The sequence below is a fragment of the Homalodisca vitripennis genome, chromosome 8 (genome assembly GCF_021130785.1).
Source record: "Homalodisca vitripennis isolate AUS2020 chromosome 8, UT_GWSS_2.1, whole genome shotgun sequence".
Lineage (NCBI taxonomy): Eukaryota > Metazoa > Arthropoda > Insecta > Hemiptera > Cicadellidae > Homalodisca > Homalodisca vitripennis.
This window is the reverse complement of record NC_060214.1, coordinates 121,068,528-121,083,783: the sequence shown is the minus strand read 5'-3', so window position 1 is coordinate 121,083,783 and position 15,256 is coordinate 121,068,528.

Here is a 15,256-nt window from a genome sequence, read left to right as displayed (position 1 = left end):
ATTTACCAAATTAAATGTAAGAAATTAATGTCCAGCAGATTATATTGGCTCAACTACAAATATCTTGAGGACAAGAATGACAGGATACCGATTCGACTGTAAGTACAAAGAACTGTCGTCACTCATGACTAAATCACAATGACACGTTTGAAAATAGCCTACATATTCTGTCAAACCTATTCAGCAAGTAAATCAAAATTCAAACCCAATTTACCTCAGAACATTAGAACAAGCGCGCCAATTGGATTTAAAGAGCAAAGTTCCACATGGGCTCAACAGGTAACTTAGCAAAAAACGTATAAATTTGAAATCTTCACATGGAAATATTTAGTTCGTGTCATCTGTATTTATTATTATTTATTCACTGTTTATTTACTTTCGTGTGTATTATGCTATTTTATACAATTTATGCACCTGAAGACAGTTTTTATACCGAAATATAGTGACAATGAAAAAAAAAAATTATTTACACAGTCATTTATAACTAACATTTGTAATATGTGTGTGTGTGTGTGTGTGTGTGTGTGTGTGTGTGTGTGTGTGTGTGTCTCAAATTGTCACAATATCTAAATTTCCCTATGGATTAAATCTTCGATAAATTTAAATCATCTGAACACTCATCACATCTTTAGACCCACAGTTTGAACATATGTTTATCATTTCAAGAATATTATGCCTATTAATTTATTTATCTGTTTACATGTATGTTTTTAATTATTTTATGTGTTTTGTTATGTTATTTTGACCTGAAGAAGCGTAATGCGAAATATAGTTAATTAATATTAATATGTTGGCCTTTTTCTACATATATATATATATTTCCACGGAGAAGGTTTATATACTATGCCCATAGATGTAACTCGCAACCAGACGGCATTGAAAAAGATAAGCTATTTAAAAGCGCCTGCACACTATACACTGCAATTACGAGACAGTTACGAACATAAATAGGCAAACAATATTTGAAGGCGCTAAGTTATGATGTATATTTGTCTTAAGATAAATTTCTGGTTGAACTTAAAGCTTAAGTTTTAGGCCACTTTGTAATAAAGCATATGTACGTATGCAATGGCTATAAACATACGCATGCTTTCTTGATCGTGGCAATAAGGCAAACTCTACATCGGCGTTGGAAATATTATTGATTTTCTTCGCTTGATTTTCTTCGTTATTAATCCGCCAAGAATTTAGTTTCCAAGAGCATCGGATGTAACTTACACTAACCAGTAACAAGTAACAGGGCTGCGAAATCATGTATTATCCAAAATACTACTAAATAACGGTTCAAATTGTTTGGACTTAAGGCAAAGAACTTTTATTAATCCTTATAAGTTTCATAATCATTTTAATGTTTACGTTATTAAGCTTTAAAAACATAAAAAACTCTAAATCTCGAATCATAATTAGTATTAATTTTTTATTTGAGACTGCAAGAGCAATAATTGCACCGAATTTGTCGTTTTGCTATATTATTTTCTAAAATAAATCACATATATTTGTTTCTGAATCTTAAAAACACATACAAACAGACTGTAAACTATGCATTTGTCACACAATAATCAATAATCATATTTTCATTGCTTTCAAACAATTATACATTGCATTTTCAAACGTCAATAAATAAAACTAAAAAGCTTGCAATTTAAAAAGATTAATTCATTGCATACATACATACATTAAATTACATTCCCTCTCCCATTCATGCATGGCTTCAGTATCGGTGCTTTGTTACATTAGTATATGACTTTTTTAACCACACATTAAAAACTTAAAATCTTATATCTACATTATTTATTGACGCAATTTATGTTTAAGGTATTATAGTGTTTGTAAAGTATAGAACTTTTACCATTCTTTATAAGTTTCATAATTTAATTAATGTTTACGTTATTAAGCTGTAAAAACATAAAAAATCTCGCCATCCGTAAACATGATTATAGGGAGAATAAATGTATTTAAGATTTTATTCCGTACATACACTCATAAGTATGCACATTCCAACTATATCGAAATATGTTAACCAACATGGCACGGAATATGTATTGTATCGTCTCTCTAAGGTAACCTTGACGATTTTTGATCCGAAAATCAAGAGTTATTTAGACCAAGAGGATATTCTTGATGTTTCAATTTTCAAGTATATCTTTGGGGACCTTTCAATCAAGATTTACCGGATAGATAACCAATTTAAGAATCTTTCTGGGCCTTACTAATATTTGTATATAGTACTTCACCTTAATAATAAATAATAAAAATGCATATTATATAACCAGGCGCGGCGTAAGCTACTCTGGCGCCCTAAACAGATTACCGCTTTGGGCCCCCTTCCCCTACCAACTGGAACTCTCTCCCCCACCCTCTCTACACGGAAACTGTACAAAAATTTATTCAAACTGTACAATTATTTAGATGAAAAGCCCGTTTTATCTTCATTTTTTGTCGGGTGAAAGTACAGTAATTTTTTATTTTCCCCCTCTTTTGTCACCCAACTAAACCACCCCCCAGGTTGTCGCCTTGTTTGCCTAATTTGCTTGCTACCCCTGTATATACAATTGCGATTTTTGGTATCCCCACCGCCTCAAAATGTGTTTCTAGATACGTCCCTGGGCAAAATCAAACATCGTTTTGCAAGACACACACGTGAATATCCTTGACGCCCGTACTTACCTTATCGACGCTGGGTGTAAACTTCAGTTCAGTTTATCTTAGTACTTACCGTCTGCAGTAAACTAAAGCAGCCGTTGACTTTACTTCAAACTTTCACTCTTGCTAAATTCTCTACCTCATACAAGTTACGCAGATCCCGATTCGGGAAATATTTGAAACAAACCTTGCCAGTGATTTTAATTTAAAAGGAAAGATAAATTTGGCTTAAAAAATAATTTGGAAATCAGTGACGCAAGCCTTTGCATAAAGCATATGTTTGAAATAAAGTATTTTTTTAATTTACGGAGGCAAAGCGTTTGATTCCGTTGATCACATTATTCTCCTTGAAAAACTACATACATATGGAGTTAGAGGTCACTCTTCAATTCATAAAATCGTATTTCTCTGATAGAATCAAACCGTCTAAATCCACGATGGCCAAAATAAAGTTTCCTCATCGTATAGAGCCATTACTTGTGGTGTTCCTCAAGGCTCTATTCTCGGTGCTGTATTATTATTCTCATTTATGTAAATGATTTTCTAAAACTTTCAACAGACCTCAAAGTTGCGGTGTCTGCCGATTGTTCTTTCCTTGTATCTAATAAATCCCAACATTTGACTATATCGAATTATATATATATATAATATTTTTCTCACGTTGAATCGATTTTGAGGTACGTGTTGATGTTATGGGATCCATGCAGAGTGGTAAATTTCAATAGTGCTTGTCCTCCAGAAGTGGTGTTTGCGAATCATCTCAGGACGTAGGAGGTTCGAGACTTTTAAACCTCTTTTCGGTGAATTGAAAATCCTACTCTGGCGGGTCTGGTGGGGTTCGAGCTATGCACTTTTCTTAAGGCCAATCCAAAGCTTTTTGTAAGCAATGGATACTACCATCAGTATCCGACCAGATCAAGAGGGCTGATATCTGTGGCTGCACATAGTACCAGCGCATTTGAGAGGGGTCCATACCACTTGGGTGCAAAAGCGTACAATAAATTACGATTGGATATTAAAAATGAGTAAATTTATGTTTATTTACACAAAAACTAAAGACACACTTTCTTGATAAATGCTATTACTGTGCAAAAGATTTGTCAGGTTAGATTTATTTCTTAGTATTTGACGTGTAGTATAAAAATGTATTTTGTATTTACGAATAACGATCTTGAATCTTGAATTTAACGACATATTTTGGAATATACAAGCAAGAGATTCCAGAAAATTATACTTATTTATATGGTATAATTTAAAGTAAATAAGTCTTGAAATTGATTTAAAATAACATAATATTAAATTAAATTTGTTTGAACTAATTCTTTCACATTATCTAGCACGTGGCATCTGCAAACAGTGACACAACTTTGGAAACTCTAAGTAGGTTTATGTAAACACTAATCACCACAAGCATATCACTGATCTAAGTCTTTTATAGTATTAAGACTGTTACAGTTTTAAAGGTCTGCAAAGTAGGAGTTTTCCAAGTGAGCTTCATTGTTTCCTTTGAGAGAGAAAACCGATCACACAGTTATCAACCGGGTGGGAAAAACTTTAGCCAAGAAGGTTCACTCCTAGCTGGTTTATACCTTCCAGTTGAACCTACACAGGGTACAGCAAAAACCGACGTGTCACTTAAATATGGGCAACTTTATGGATATCCATTATAATTTATCCTCTACCTGATTTAACTAAGGAGCTGGCACACAGATGGATTTCTCTTTTTCCGAGGAGACACGCCAGAGATTAATGTCCAAAATCCTTCCCCGTGGATGTTGACAGGAGGTGCCTCCTACCCCCAACCTTACCCATCCAGAATATCCTGTCACTCCGGAAGCAGGTTAAGTGTAAGAAAGGGCAATGAGGTCCTAACTTTGCCTGTTTAAATAAACAATTTTTCATTTCATTTTTCATTTTCACTCCGGACGCAGCACAAATGTTCTTTTAGGATTGAGTGATATTTCTCAGCTTCTTATTCTAGACGGCAACAGAAATAAAATATTTTTCGGTGCATGTTTAGTACTACGGTTTTAATTGTCCTCTAAAATAAAAAGAGATATGTGTTTTATTTCAAAGTACTTTAAAAACACAATATACTTTATAAAAATTATCGCAATTTTACTAAAATTTATACCTTATGTCGAGACTAGAGGACGGTGAAAATATTATACTTACAGCAATTCTTATGGGGAACAGAATTAAAATTTTTTAATTTACAATTAATTAAAATTGTTCAATAATAAACTCTTTGACAAATTAAAACGTGTGAATACCACATTAGAAGTGCGATAACGTAAGATGTAACCCTTGGTCTGAGCTGTAATATCAATGACAAATATAGAAGATTTAAATAAAGTGCCTCAGTCCTCAAACCTAATTTGGCGATGTCAGGGGCAGACGCGTAAATCATTCCCACACGACGTTTGGAGGGCTGCCGACTGCGTTTTGTCTTGCTGGGGCATTTATCTAAGTTCCAGCTACAATGTGTAACACGATTAGCGTGGGCAGAAATATACTTGGGGAACAGAACGTGTTTTACAATACTGTGTTACATTTCACATTCGTGGAGAAGCATGGTAAACTGTAATTTAATTTAATTGATACAATATTTGTAAGGGATGATTCCATTAAAGGTCATTATAATATAATCCATAAAAATATCGACTTTAAAAAAATAAAAGCTATTTAAATCACAACTGCTTTATAACTAATTATAGTTCCCCGCATATATTTCCATGTCCATATCATCTTCCACACTTGCTTTTCATATTATCACGTAAGAAACGTTTGTTAACAGTTACATTCGATTTTTCCATCACTTTTCTTCTTATATTAGGACAGTAGGTTCTAGTATTTACTATAAAGACAATTGTAGTATCGGTATTAAATTTATGATCGTTTCTTTTGCAATAACGATATTTCTAATCCATTGTTTAAACGGTTTCGTAAGCGAATTATGTTTTTCGCCAAGATTTGTATTACTTACATTTAGTATTATTATACGTTTTTTCCAATTGCTCCAAAAGTCTTCAATATTAAAGAAGTTTAATATATCGGATTAAGGGGCTCACATGTGCAACTGGAGACAGACAAAGTGGAGGTGTGTCGGTATGGCAGTTTTATCCAATAAAACAGTCTCACGTCAAGCTATGTGAGATGCGAGACAATTGCATCTCCTTGTTACAAATGAAATTTCGTTCTTTGAGAGACTTTCTTGGTTAAACTGTTGCAGCGTGAAACTTTCTATGTAATATACACCCCGCTTACTTTCACTCTTTATGTATCTTGTTGGTAAACTATTTTTGATTAGCCTTAATTAATTCTTTATCAGATAATATTCAGAATAGAAAGCAATTGATTCTATTGATCTTAAAAATGGAGACGATGAACATAAAATAAAATATTTAAGGAATTGTATGTCAGGAAACACTGATACAACAGAATATCGAGGGAGGATTCAAAACGTAGCGAGCAGTGAACAAGCGAACGAAGGGACTGTCCCTTTAATTTTCATTCTTAGAATCAATAGAGCCCTTGGGACAATAAATACACACGAGTATGTACAAAATTTGAAGTCTCCAAGAACTGTCTCTCAGAGTTGTCACACAGACAAGTATACAGATACACAGCGAGACATACAGAATTGACCTTTTTACCTCAACATCAATAGGCTTCTTGTGTGGCCCAATAGGAACCCTTGTTTCAGATTTTAAGATCTAGGACCTTTATATAAAGAAGTATTGACCTTACAGGTTAACGGATAGACATATAGACAGACGTAACACCCTTTGACCTTATTATTTAAAAATAAATAGGCTTCATGTGTGGCCCAATAGGAACCCTGGTTTCAGATTTAAAGATCCTAGGACCTTTGGGCCACGCTCTCAAGTGTCTTCTTTGATGCACTCTCGTTGTAATTGTGTTCTGATTTGGATTTGGTCTGATTGATCCCTATGACGAACGTTATAATCTAATTGTAATATGTCCCAGCCAATTTTCATATACATCGGTTGAAAATTCCCTGCGTTATTAGGTTGATACGATGATAGAGATGGGTTGATAGTACACAGTTAAATGCAGATAAGAACATATCCAAAACTTAGTAAAATGGAAATATTTCTTAAGAGGAGTCACTCTTGAAAAAGTAGTATTTCCAAAGACCTCTAAATACAAAGATCATAGCTAACATAATCAAAACTATAAGTACTGTAATAGGCTCAGAGCTAGGAGGCGGCGCGACAATAAATTTTACTCATAACATTGTGCAAGCATGTGTTAACACATTTTTTATGGCCTAAACTAAATAAAAAAATCTATAGTGTTGTATATTGCCATTAACTAGAAGAGTTAAGCTACTCAAATATGACAAGATACAAAAATTAAAAATTTGGAGGTCGACTCCCCTTAATGTAATCTATATCCAGTTACATCTTAGAATTCGTTGTGTAACCAATTTAACGAAATTCTCACATGGGGTAGCAATTAGTATATCATGGTGCTTCCAGCAAACATGTAACTGAGCTCTACTTGTGGGAAATTTACATTCGGTTAGTAACTTTGGAACGTGCGTACAAACAAGGTAACACGGTACGTTCATTAGCAACTTCAACACTGGTGTCTTACAACTCCTGTGATGTTATTTATGTTAGAAATAGAAGGTAAAATTATATGTGTGTGTATTTAAACGTTATGAAAGGAAGTAATTGAGTAACTATATCAAGCCCCAAACTGTTCGCATGAAAGGCGAAACAAAAACAGCTCTGTACTGACTCCGTGGAAAGATTTATTCACTATATCCAATAATTTACTGCTACAGAAATAGGGAAGTAATTGAGAGACTATATCAGTTCCAAGACTGAAGAAATAGAAGGTGGAATAATTAAAACTCTGTACCACCTACATGGTGACATTTATCTGCTATAATGATCAATATAGCGTTACAACAGTAATTTAGCAATCATATCAAGCCCTAGACTGAACACATGAAAGGCATCGTACCAACTCCATGGAAATTAATCCACTGGCCAGCAATTTACTGCCATCGCAATATAAATTTGTTTCTTCTGTCTGTCCTTTTTTGTGTTTTACCTACTTCAAGGTGTATGTTTTATGCTTCCGATCATATGTTAGTTTGGTTATTTAAACATATACTTACTTACTTTCTCCCATGGCCATGGATACCCTAGGTGGTATTTGGCCTCGCCAACCAGCTGCCTCCATCTCTCCCTGTCTTCACAATCCCCCTGACCCGCTCGCAATTTCCGCAAGTCCTTCTCCACCTGGTCCTTCCAGCGATTTTTGGGTCTACCTCGAGGTCTTCTTCCAACTGGATTGTGTTTCCAAACCTCTTTAATCAATTTATCATCCTCCCTCCTCATCACATAGCCTGCCCACCGAAGTCTCCTGCTCTTTGCTTCTCCTACAAACGTCTGGAGATTGAAACATCTCTCTGATTACTTGGTTGTGCCTGATTCTCCATCCATCTCCATCTCTAATAGGTCCGAAAATTTTCCTCAAAATTTTATTCTCGAATGTAACCAATTTCTTTTCTGCCTGTTTATCTATAATCCATGTCTCTGCTCCATAAAGAAGAACTGGTCTTATAACAGTATGTCTTTAAATATATAAATGGTCTTTAAACATATATGTGATAGAAATTCCTAAATACAAAAGAAATTGAATAGTAACAAGTAAGGGCCCTGTGGTGTAGTGGTAGCACACTTTCCCAGTTGAATACACAGTTTATTGAAATTGTATATATATATATTTTTTTTTTTGCACATAATCATAATTATGTATTGATTGAGGTATAAAAAAGATACACTTCATGTTGTATTTAAAGTTAAACGAGTGCACAATGTAATGTCTTGAATTTAAAATTAAGAATTCATATAACATAAATACATTAATATTGTGTGGTAAAAGTCAAATTAGTATCAGTAAATACAAAATGTGGCAGGCGATATTGATATTTTAAATTGTATTGATAATTTAAATTTTATTTACCAAAAATATTATGTTGTTGACACCTATACAAATGTTATGACAGTCGTTTTAATTGTATTTGGGCTTCCAGTATAATATTACTTTGGTTATTAAATTTAGCAGACATAAATAAACATGAAATAATTTAAAAACAAAAGCTAGTTGTCACAATTATGTTTATGAACCAAGCCGCGAGTATCAGCTAATTGGAATTATTGTAATCCGGATTAACTTTTAATTACAATTCAGTTTATAAGCTAATTTATTTTCAAAATGTGTGACAAAGGTCTGTATAGCTGTTGACCAATCTCAATGTTATTTTATCCGTAATTCGATATTCATTCTTTCCTTTGATAATTTTATATAACTTGTAATCCATTTGTTGATAAGTTTTAAATTAATCACACGTTGTTTTGAATTGTAAAACTTTTATATAAAACACATCTTTTTCAACACGTAGCAAAGAGATTTTTAGGTAGATTTCATGGAAATGTGCACATCACAATCGCCCTCACAACAGAATTTTTGGAAGATTTGTTGCATTATCTCCGATAGTGTCACCCAGAATCTAAAACCACCTTTATCCAAAGATTAATATGTTTCGGCCAATCACATTCGATCAAAAATATGAAATCGACTAATTCAAACATAGAGTTAAACGCTACATTTTTTAACATTTTATTAAGTAATTATAACAAAATGTATCGCTTAAAATTTTCGATGCCTCCTAAGGTTTCAAGATGGTGGCCATTCAAAGTTTGGAAAAGGAATGGTTATGTATAAGTTATTATGCGCTTTAGTGTAAAATTTCCTTTCGAATTCTAATATTTCCAATAATATATTTTGATTTCTTTTAAGATCAAAAGCATTTAGATGCACAACATTTTAATCAATATATAATATTGCGCTAATTACCATAGTTCCTAATAGATTCAGACCAAACTTGGTACAGAGGCAATATCTGGATATCGCTGGTTGATGTCCTATCAGTGTTGTAATAATTAACATCTAAACTAATAATGCATTTGACATTTAGAGATGACGTCAACATGTGAAATCTACCTTCTTTACGATTGAGCCGAAAAGAGATATATATTTTTTATTATAATTTATTTACAGTCATTGTTCTAAGCAAGGCAAGAAGAACAAATAACACTTTCACTAAGTGTTTCCCCTGAATTTCTTTTCAATTTCTACAAGTTTGGAAACTTTATCATTAAACTTTGTTGATACAATTGGCCTTTATTCTCTGAAATTTCAGGAGTTAATGGTGCTTTAGACAAGTTAGAACAAAGCCAAGTTTCCTCATTTCTTTCTGTATAGAAAAACTGTCAATGAATAACAATAAACAATCTATAACAACTATATTGTTATAAAAAGAAAATAACTTTATGAATAGAAGAATTGTTTTGAAAATACTTATGTTCTCATGTTTAGATTTTAAAAAGATTAGTGGAGGTCTCCAACTCCAACAGTAATCCTCCACAGTACACTATACCTATCGATGAATCCTTTTTATTGTAATATCTACACATTTGCGGTTAGTGTTGCTTCTGGACATCTATATGGTTTTCCATATTTAAGAGACACATCGGTCTTTGCTGTAGGCCATTGCTGGAGTGTATCAACCATCAGAAGTAAACCCTCTTGGTATTTTATAATGGTATATATCCAGAGAATATTCATTATGAATTGTACATGAATCTAGATCAATAAGGGTGAAGTTATGTGGTAAAAGTGATTTCCCCCTTCAAATTACAAAAATGATTTGTTTTTATTATGAAAATCAATGTACAATATTTATACTGCCTGATTCACCGGACGCAATATTAAACCTCCTGCAAGAACTTGGAGCTCATCACACCAGGAAACAAAATACAGGATATTGAATTACAAAGTGGAGAATAATCGATAAATAACAATGTATTGTCGATACAATGCAATAAAAAACGCAATATCAAACCTCCTGCAAGAACTTGGAGCTCATCACAGCAGGAAACAAAATACAGGATATTGAATTACAAAGTGGAGGATAATCGATAAATAACAATGTATTGTCGATACATTGCAATAAAAAACGCAATATTAAACCTCTTGCAGGAACTTGGAGATTATCACAGCAGGAAACAAAATACAGAATATTGAATTACAAAGTGGAGGATAATGATAAATAACAATGTATTAAACATAATTATCTAAAGTTTTTCAACAAGTTTAGTTTAGTATATTCTGAACAATGGGCTAGGTTTTAGAATTTCAGTTAATACATGTATTGTCTGTATTGAAGAATACGAGATGACTATTCCGAGTACCAGTTTTGTCTCTCTAAATAAAATAAATAAATAACGCAGACGCAAAACAAATTGGCTGGATAATAGAAATTTATGGACCCCCTCACATAGATTTCTTTGTACGTATTAGGTATTTGTTTCAAGAACACGCGATTTATAACGAGACAATAAATTTTTGTTTGTATAAAATTGTGAGAGTGTGCTGACCGAAAAATATGACTAAATTTTTTCTGCATTTGTAAATGCCTTAAAGAAAAAATTTTCAAGAGGGGTAACCAGGATTGTAAAAAGAGGGAAGAGTGTTTACACCTTTTAGTGATACTCTTTGTTACTTATTTGAAAGCGACAACCGATCAGTTAAGACTTGCTTCAAGCGTGGACGTTACCACTTCAGCTTACACTTAATCCCCAATTACATCCAAAGTTTTCTGTGACCAGAGGACTCATAGTTATCAAATCCCACCACCTAGAAAGGCTAGTTTTCATTCAAGACGTACACAATTAAAAACGTACATGTTTACATATTATCTACACACACAAACTTACATATTACATATTTAGAACCCAAGAGAATACAAAAATATTTTAAACTTTCACTAGTTACACAAGAAATAACCCATTCAATGCTATAAGTTGAAGCTTGGCAAAAGTGATTGCTCAGACAGTTTCTGTGGTCAAGTCAAGTCAAGTCGCTGTGACTGTTGGAGGGGGGGGGGGGGTGGATCCCCTACATCTTTCAAGGCCTCTGCCGGTTAGGCTTTTGCCTTGTGTCTCGAGGGTCATAGCCCTAGTAGCTTTCGCTACCTGTCAGTGGGGTGAAGTGTCGTGGTGCAGTCGAAGTTGTAGTCGATGTCATCAGTCATCCATAGGAAGACGCAGTTGGGGGACCTCCTGGGCGCGAAGCTCACGGATGTGATCCCACGGTAAGGACTCTGCAGCTTCCTCAAGGCTCGATGTAAGGCCTTCTACGAAGCTCCTGATGGTAGGGACGTTGGACGAAGCCCTGACTACGGTGTTCCTCACGAACCAGGGCGACCCAGTGGCCCGCCGGAGACACACGCTCTGGACAGCGAGCAACTGCCTCCTTGCGGTCTTGCAGGTGAGGTGGTACCATGCTGGGGCCGCATATGTGAGCACTGGTCGTATCAGAGCCGTGTAGAGCAGTGGTTTCTGTGGTGTGAGAAGTGATGCTGTGGTGCGCCCTAGCTGCAATTAAGTGAACTTATCGCTTCTGTTATTCACTCAGATGATAGCTTAGCAAATGATGGGCTGATGCTACTTTTCGGGTAACTGCGGTCGGATTTCCAAGTAAAGCGCTACTGACGACCGACCAGGCATGAAGGGCAGGATCGTAGCGCAGCCCTAGCGTCGGACCTCAGAACTAACTGAACTAATCCACCGGATTTCAACATACATTGTCCATATTAATTATTTATATCCTGCGTGTAATAATGACAATTAAACGTTAAAGTAATCTATTGCGATGAATTAATTTCCTTCTAATCTTCATTTCATTTGTTTCAACGACTAATGCAAAACACCTCTGTAATATGCCTATAGCGGATGTAATAGCGTATTCACAAGGGTTCGTGTTTATTTAAATTAATTGTTATGTTTACGCATATTTCTGACTATTTATTTTTTATTGCATGTTGCAGGTTAAATGTTGTAATTTTTTATATGTTTATTTGTCAAATTGTTGTATCACTTCGTTTTGTTTCTTATCACATCACAAATTTATTAATGTCGCTAGTTTGATATTTAGCTAGCTATTACAGGTTTAACTTTTTTACCTTCTTGTTAATTGTTTGTTAACTAGCATATATTTCTGACTTATTCACTGCTTTTTTATTATTATTTATTTTTCACACACGGTTTTTTATATAATGAAATAAGTAAATATTATTAATGCGATTAATAGTTTACATTCTTTTGGGGTGGGTCCGTGAGGACCGAATCCGCCAGGGCCGAATAGTGAAATTTTCCGCCAAGACCGAAAACGAAACTTTCCGTCAGCTCCGAAAATAATCCGCCAAGGTCGAAAAATGGACTTTCCGTCAGCTCCGAATTCTAACGTAAACATTCCTATAACCTCGAATACTTATTCGTAGAGTCCGCCAGCTCCGAAATAAGATATTGTCCGTGAGATCCGAATATGTAATATTCCGTTAACACCGAATCCTATAGGGACGAAAGCAGTTGCAATCCAGTAAGGCCGATAAAACTCAATCGTCCGATAGGGCCGAAACTGAAGCATTCCGTCAGCGCCGAATTATAGCAGGAGCAGTCCGTTAACTCCGAATAAATACGTAACAGTCCGCCAACTCCGAATTGGGATTTTTTCCGCCAAGTCCGAATCTGATTCTTTCCGCGAACGTCGAATATTGGACTCGCCCCCAAGCGGAGAGGTATGCGCGCAGTCGGTGAAATGGGAGGAGCTTAGTGGCGAGTCCGCCCAGGCCAGGGGGAATCACAGGGGGTCTCCCAATCACAGTGTTCCGGTTCACGAGCTCCTCATGCAGCGGCATAATGAGGTGATCGCAACCGGCGGAGAGAATGAGTGGTGATGGAGGGGCCCCTCTAGTGGTGGGAATAATCGAATGAAAATAACTGGTTAGTTCGGTTATTTTATTTTAACCGATTAGTCGGTTATTTTTGCTGCATCCAGTTAAATTAGTCTATAGACTAATTTTTTCTATAAGTTAACTGGTTGTGAAGACTTAGTCTATATTTGAATTAATCGTTGATTCTGATCGGTTATTTTAAATTAGTCTTTAGATAAGTTTTTCTACCGACTGATTTTTCTATAAGTTAACTGGTTGTGAAGACTTAGTCTATATTTGAATTAATCGTTGATTCTGATCGGTTATTTTAAATCAGTCTTTAGACTAGTTTTTCTACCGACTAATTTTTCTATAAGTTAACTGATTGTGCAGACTTAGTCTGTACTTGAATTAGTCGTTGATTCTGATCGGTTATTTTAAATTAGTCTTTAGATTAGTTTTTCTACCGACTAATTTTTCTATAAGTTAACTGGTTGTGAAGACTTAGTCTATATTTGAATTAATCGTTGATTCTGATCGGTTATTTTAAATTAGTCTTTAGATTAGTTTTTCTACCGACTAATTTTTCTATAAGTTAACTGATTGTGCAGACTTAGTCTGTACTTGAATTAGTCGTTGATTCTGATCGGTTATATTTTAAATTAGTCTTTAGATTAGTTTTTCTACCGAATAATTTTCTGCAAGTTAACTGGTTGTGCAGACAGTCTATACTTGAATTGCTCGTTTATTATAATAAGTTATTTTTATTACTGAAATATCGTTCTTTAGCGATTAACTTTCGGTTAACTTTGGTGATTCGTAATTAAAATAAATTATAATTTTGCAATTTGAACGGTAATTATTTTGTAGTGTTATAAATGATATATGATAATATAACTTTTTAAAATGTTATGACTATAACGTATGCACAGAAAAAAGTAATAATACAATTACAGAATTTCGTTTTCAATTACGGTTCTGCCAGTGCGGGTTTGCTTGGAATTTTTTGATTGTATATTCAGGTCCGAACTCAGACCGGGTTTTCGTACAATTTCTTCCGGAGCCAGTCACACGTCTATATGAAGGGACTGTGTCTGGTGGGGGGACACGACGGGACCCGACCGAATATCTTTACCAGGGCTCGCCAAAGCTAAGTACGGCCGTGAGTAAATTGGCCGCGCCGCGCCGCGTACCTGTCTCAACAGGAATGGTTCATTCCCCCACCACCCCATCCCTAAACTGTGGATAGAATTTAAAAGGTAATCGGTTATTCATTCGACTAAAATAACCGATTAACGACAAAAATAACTGACTGGTTAGTCGGTTATAAAATCCATTCGGTTATCCCATCACTTCGTACAGGTCAGACTGCGGCGGGCTCCGCAACAGGAAGGTTCATTGTTCTCTCGCTCCATTGTAGAGAAGAATGTTATGTGATACATATAAATGACTCAATTAGTCCATCAATGAGTACAATTTGAATGGTATTTATTCTACGTCATAATTATGTTGGAAAAGTGAACGACATTTTAAGAAATAATTTTAAAACTCACATGGAGCTTGAATATTGTATGAACATATTTAGAATAGAATAGAATTCAGAATAGAATATATTTATTTTTCGAAAGTAATTACAATCTATCACAACTAAAATAATCTGGTGCAAAATTATCAAAAAAGATGGTAATAATATTAATTCACATAATATAGTCTTAAATTTGACTGCAATTAAACTATACAATATCACAAATTATCATAATTAAAAGAATAAAAATACTATATATAAGTTTAAAT